The sequence below is a fragment of the Nymphalis io genome, chromosome 7 (assembly GCF_905147045.1).
Source record: "Nymphalis io chromosome 7, ilAglIoxx1.1, whole genome shotgun sequence".
Classification (NCBI taxonomy): domain Eukaryota; kingdom Metazoa; phylum Arthropoda; class Insecta; order Lepidoptera; family Nymphalidae; genus Nymphalis; species Nymphalis io.
Window position 1 is genome coordinate 9,913,802 of NC_065894.1, and position 6,984 is coordinate 9,920,785.

Sequence of the window (6,984 nt, forward strand, 5' to 3'; positions counted from 1 at the left end):
GGAGGCCTTAGCCCAGCAGTGGAACATTAACAGGCTGTTACTATACTGTTATCTATAAATTCAAGTACCTACTATCAATACTTACAATAGTCTCTTGGACGAATCTAGTCTGATTTTGTTGCTAGCATCAAAAAAAGACTTAAGTCTGTAGGCTGTCGGGTTCAGATCTTTGCACGTGGACTTGATCAATGTTTTGTATGAATAATGATATGCAACATTTCACTAGGTGATTCCGGAGAAGGCAATGTCTAAAATATTATCCTAGATTGATCCGTTTCAATTCCATCTAAGCAATAATAATAACTTTGTTTCGTTATTAACAACACCATTTTACCTATTTAATCTTATATTACTAGTGAAATTAATAGATATTTTTTTTACAACAAAATCTGTTAAAGAATAAAAAGTAATTTTAGATCTCGCTATAGTGTGCTTATGAGAATAATTATGTTTTTGAAATGACATGATTACAAAAATGTTTTTAAAAAGATTGATGAATACCTACTTATGAAATTAATTGAATATGATAACTTAAAGACTTTGCGGAAGAAATGCAAAAAGCTATTTTATATATTGAATATACAAATTTATTCTCCGCTTACCCGAGAACCTTTGTTAACATGAATAAACAAATCACTACTGTTGTTAATAATATTCGAAAAATCATTTTACAATTTACAAAATTTTCACAAATATGGCCGCGAGCATTCGAAAAAATGATGTTGGCGCGCGAATTTATGACGTGAATTTCGTCATCGCTCCCGCAAGTCCCGGGTCACGGGTCTGTTTAATCTGGCTAAAGACCGGGACCGGGACCCAAAACCTTCGGTTTATATTCAAACCCACAAAATGTCTTCGGTTCAGTAATTAGTGCTAATTATTTGTACAAATTCTTAAACTACGATTTAATTTAACAGGGCTATAAATGTTATTTCGACAAGGTTTTCAGTGAATTAAGAACGTGCAGTTTAGTTAGTTTATTTATTAAGAAGTAAGTTAACTATAATAATGTAATATTATTCGCACACGGCCATCTGATCCTAAACTAAGCAGAGCTTGTACTATGGAAACCAGACAAGTGATGTACTACATATACTATTTTTCTTTTGTAAATACTTACTTATATCGATAATTACACCCAGACTCAGGACAAACAGATATGTTCATGCACACAAATGTCTGTCCTGTGTGGGAATTGAATCCACAACGTGAAAGGCAAGTGTCTACCAACCACGCCAACCGCCCCGTCCGAAGTTACTTTGACAACGTTATAGGATTGTATCTATGTAAAAATATATATAAAGAGATTTATTTTCAAGTGGTCTAATTTAAGGCAGACTTTTCCCTCTTATTCAGGAGAAGGTATGGAGTTTATTCTAATATGGTTAGTAGTTAATATACAATACATTTAGATTTTTTTCTTTAGTGCCAATCACAATCAATTTGTAATTATAATACACTTGAAAATTCAGTGTTGTTCGTCCGGATTTGAGCCGACAATCCTCGTTTAAGATCCATGACTAGACCCTTTTGACTCATACATACGTAAATTACGTCACCATAAGGAAAACTTATAGAGAAATAGACATTGTGGGCTCTTTTTTTCTTAATGGTCACGATTTCTCGAATAAAAAAATAGATTTCAAAGACCACAGCGTAACGAATGTCATTTTAACTTGGGAAATCTAGATAGAAAATTTATTTAGAAATCGCGTCTAGTTAAATACTGAGGCAAGTTGAATGAACTTTGGATTGTCTTAAATATTCGTAAAAAATGCGGGAACAGATTAACTATAACCGATTTTAACCAACTAGTTTCCGCCCGTGGTTTCACCCGCGTGTGATATGATGGATAGTGATAGGTGTCCTTGTCTGTGTACACCTAACAACGTGTATGCAAAATTTCATCGATTGAGTAGTTAAGACGTGATAGCGTAACAAAAAATAAAATAAACTCAAAAGGAATTCGTAGTCCAAACTAAAACTCACGAAAATGTCATTATAATGTATGGTACTCGTCAAAATAAATTATCCCAAACTCTAGTAGTTCACTAGTAGATATTGTAGAGGCATACTGTTTACCCCCAGACTCCATTATCTGATAAACTTCGGTTTATAGACATTTATTTCTCATAAAGAATACAAAAAATTCACTTAAAATGAGAAATATACAATTTTTTACGTTAATTTAAGTTAAAAATAAAGATAGTGTCTCGGATACAGTAAATTAAAGTAGTTAACAATATTAAAAAAGATGTAGGTAGTATTAGAAAAGTAATAATTACGCATGCTATAAAAACTTACAATGCAACGCATAGCGGTGAGACCACATTAACTGATATTGTAGATCGATTCAATTTCAGAATTCTTAGGATCTTTTTTGTGGTGACTCCAAGCAATATTTCTATTAAATATACTACTTATTACAGCCCTATATTATCCAGTCTTCTCTTGGTTTGTTTAGAACTTTTATTTTTATAGTTTTATTTTCTTTAATTTTAGTTATTATAAACTTGGTTATTTGTATTGTCATCCGAATTACACATCCTAAATATACAATGTTTCAAGCCCATATTAAAGTAAAGAATATGAAAATAACGGTTATATTCAACCCAGATACTTACTGAAATGATGAAATTTATTTAGATTGTCAGAAGTGTGTGCAGCATTTTACCTTAATTGGTAAAGATGAGATGGGTGATTCAAATATAATCTTGTAATAGGTCTTGCGAATATCACAAAATCAATTATTTAATATACAATAAGGCCCGGTCTGATTTATGCAATAGGCCGATGCCTTGTAGGCCTTGGCACAATCCTGGGGTTGTAAAGTATAGGTTATTGGTGGTTAGGGATCGTCATTTAGTCTTTGTTTTAAGATATTTATCATGGGATATTCTAAAAACATATATATATTTATATTTATAGTTATAATAAAAAGGTAGCGGAGAGCGATGATATACTTCTAACTACTGAAACTAAACTACGTAGAATGTTTGCGAATCTTTTGAATTTATTTGCACTGGAACAGCGTGTGAAAAAATAAGCTGATAGGTACATTTTTATAATAGTTCATTAACTTTTTCATGAGGTATGATTTAATTTTCATGTAAAATGTGACAAAGGTGAACTCACATGTTTGTTATAATAAGAGAGAAAAATAAAACTCAAAGGGGGAACCAACATAAAAACATCACGATCAAAATAGACGAAGCTTCAAAACCTAACATAAATTTAAATAAAACTTTAACTAGTAGGTACGTATCACTATTTTATATCGTTTCGGCTCGCGAGAATTACCTATTAATATTGTTAACATTTAAATAAAAACAGTCGATAATTGGAACTAACGAATAATATTATAACTATTATGTGTATTAAAAGTTTCCTTATTGTACGAATAGGACGTATTTACATGCATATAATGCGACCTTCGATAACTGTCATTAAGCAGGGAAAGTTATGTATAATAATAGTATTATAAATAATACGGTGGCTGCATGTACGAGTTTTTGCTATCTCCACAATCAAACACGGAATGCACCTTTCTAACGGATGATGTAATTGGATCCGTAAGTTGACCGTCGGCATAGTGCTTGTGCACAACCTTCTACGTCAGATTCCTAGACTCCCGCTAACGTTATACCTTTTAAAACGTATTTTTTATGGGCACAATGTGACTAACTAATTAATTATTTATTTTAAAAAAATACGAGCGCCAAATTTTAAAAATTGCAATGAATAGATTCAATTGAAATCCTGTCTAGGAGTTGTATATGTATGTACAACATATTATATATATTGACTGCCTAGAACAACAGTTTAGTGGCTTGATATAAGGCTGCGAACCTGGAGGTCCTGGGGTCAATTCCCAGGTCGGGCAAATTAAAACAAAAGTCATTGGGTTTTTCCATTAGTAAATTCTCAGTAGCGGCCCGGAGTCTTGAAGTTGGAAGTGTGTAAGCTCATTTGCCTCGGAAATGCATGTAAAGCCGTTGGTCCTATGTGTATGAGATATTAATCTGTCATGTCTTGTTTTATACAATGAGCAACAGACAAGGAGTTTATATTTTGTTAAGCTTTTTTTATTAAACTCAAACAAACAGTCAGTTTCACCGATGTGTTAAGACTTTGTTTGTGCCCTTTAGGCGGTTAATTTTCATATTTCGTATCGCTTCTTATAAAGTAATTTAAGCAAGGTTTACTTGGTGCACATCGTGCAAGGCTTTTTGCGTGCACGTCTGGGTAAGTACCAACCGCTTATCACAAAACTACAGGTACAAGGGACGTAACATCTTAGTTACAAATGTTGGTGGCGTGGTAATGATTAGAGTGGTGGTGACCATTTACCATATGGTCGCCTATTTGTAAGTCTGCCTCTGATGATTAAAAAAAGTGGTTCGATATCGTGGTTGTGCTGGTTTTAGTAGGCAGTCTGGTACTCGGCCAATTATATTATACTTTAATTAGTAACAAAAATAAATTTTGTATATTTTACAAACGTAATTTAAAAAATATTTCGTCGGAATATTTTCATGTCAAATGAGAAGAATTAATTTATATTTAGAACGAACCTTTCATTTTTTTAACTGTGGTAACTTCGCATTAACAGTGGTGTAAAAGAATCTACACTAATTACATTTTCATTTTTAATCTAGTTACTTAGTTTTTACTTTTTATTTTTATGTTAGAATGTTAATTACAATACAGTTAATTAAACGAAGAAAACTAGTAAATGTTTATTATATTTATTGTAGAATTTTAAGACAATATACATTTTTAGAACACGTGAATCTTACAGATAATATTTTAGTTCTTAATTTGTATAATTTATAATTTACTTTGTGCTCGGCGGCGAAGGACAACATCGTAAGGATACATCCATTCTCCAAACCTTCTCCTCGAGAGAAGAGACTTTTGCCCAGCAGTGGGAGAATTTATATGAAAACAAACAACACACAATAAAATATATTCGTAAACTTAACAACAAATATGACACATACCAACCAGCGAAGTATCGTCGGCTTTCCTAACCATTAATTTTAAATTAGGAGTATCTACAAGAATGTTTAATTAACTACCTTAAATAATGAACTACTTAAGCTAAGGTGAATAGTTTAAGCAGTTTAGAAATTTATGATGGAGGAGGTAAAGGTAAATATTACGATATGTGCTTCGAGCACATCATAAATCACATCATAAATTTGCGTTGCTGGAAAAGGTTTGGTGACAGATCTTCTAAAAGATACGACGTGATTGGAGAGCTAGTCTGTAGGAACTCACCCCGTGACTCACTAGAGAAATGTTGTATGATTTACACGTATTGATTGGCTATTAAATATTATGATTATTTTAATCAACGTTATCGACATTCTCTAACTGTTATAGGTAGTTTTATATGTAATTAGTTCTTCAAATTCATTGATTAACTTTCAAATTCTCATAACTGAATTGATCTCGGATTAAAATAATTTCATTTCATATATGAGCTTTTAATTAGATGCTCATCAGTGGCTATACTTAAATGAATATTCTGAATAGTTAGGGAAAGTATTAAATATATAATTACTCTCACGTCGCTCGAATATAAAGTTCTATTCCGTCAAAACTTAGCACTCACTTTGTATTTCACGCGTAAAACTTACTTACTACTTACTATCGCATATACTTTCTGACAGTTAAACGATCTTGTTTTGCGTTTAGTTTCGAGTTAGTTCTAACAGAACAGCTCAAGCTCTATAGATCTTATTAGAATTGCTAATACTGTCTACTACTAGCTTTGTGATTTTGGTATAGTAGAATAGAGCCACCAATTCTTCTAAATCTAAATCTTTACACTCAGAGGTTGGGAAATAGTTGATCGATTTAAGAGAACATTTAAACGTTTTTTTTGTTTACATCAATCGAACCTGAAACCAACAGTATAGTGGCGGCTACAAATCCACCACCAAAGGCATTCGACGCCAACTCCCCTTGTGTTGGTGTCAGGTTGGTGTCTGATTCTTATCAAGTGGGATAAGCGTAAGCAAATTAATTGTGATGAAATACTTGGCCTAGTTGCACTTACATATTTAGAACATTTTAAATTCTTATTATCAGCCATAACACTGAATAAAAGCTAGTAACCAGGTCAGTGTAATATATATGCAGATATTCGTAATTAAAAAAATACATTTCGTATCAGAAGAGCTATTCTATAAAAACAAACTCTCTGCAGAGCAAGAACCTGAAATATCAGAATGTAATAATATCCGACATTAACCGTAATATATATAACACCTAAAGAATAGAATCAAAATAGTCGCTCCGTAAGTCTACTATTTATTATTTAAATCCTACTCTTTTATTTTATTAATATTAAAAAACAAAGTCCAGATATATATTTTTTTATTTCTGCATTATGGCAAGTATCTGACTTAAGCGCAAAAAATTCTTCCAATGTATGTATAAAGAGTATTTAATATTCAACAGTCCAATGTTTATTAAACACTTAGTACTTATACCTATATATTATATATTCTTATACATGTGAAAGTAACTCTGTCTGTTAAGTGTTCACGGTTATACTACTGAGCTACACATTTCAATTAAACATACGTTTAATTTATATATATAACTTAGTAGGTGTAATTTATGATATGTGAAATTTAAAAAAAATGTGTAAAATACAAAAAACTATTATAGATAGATCACAGATTAAATAAAGTTAATAAATAACACGTCTATAACAAATATTCCAATTTTTTATATCACTTACCTTCTTAATTTTTACTATCTCTTTAACATACTAGTAATCATGTCATTGGTAACTACATATATTAATAATACAATTAACTTATTAAAACATTTATTTAGTTCTTTATGCTTTATAATTATATAATAATTGGCAATTATATTGAAATCTGAAATTGTCAACATTTCAACAATACCACATGTGTCGGTCACCACATTGGTGAGAGAAGGAAGCGTGGTAGGGCTGTTTGT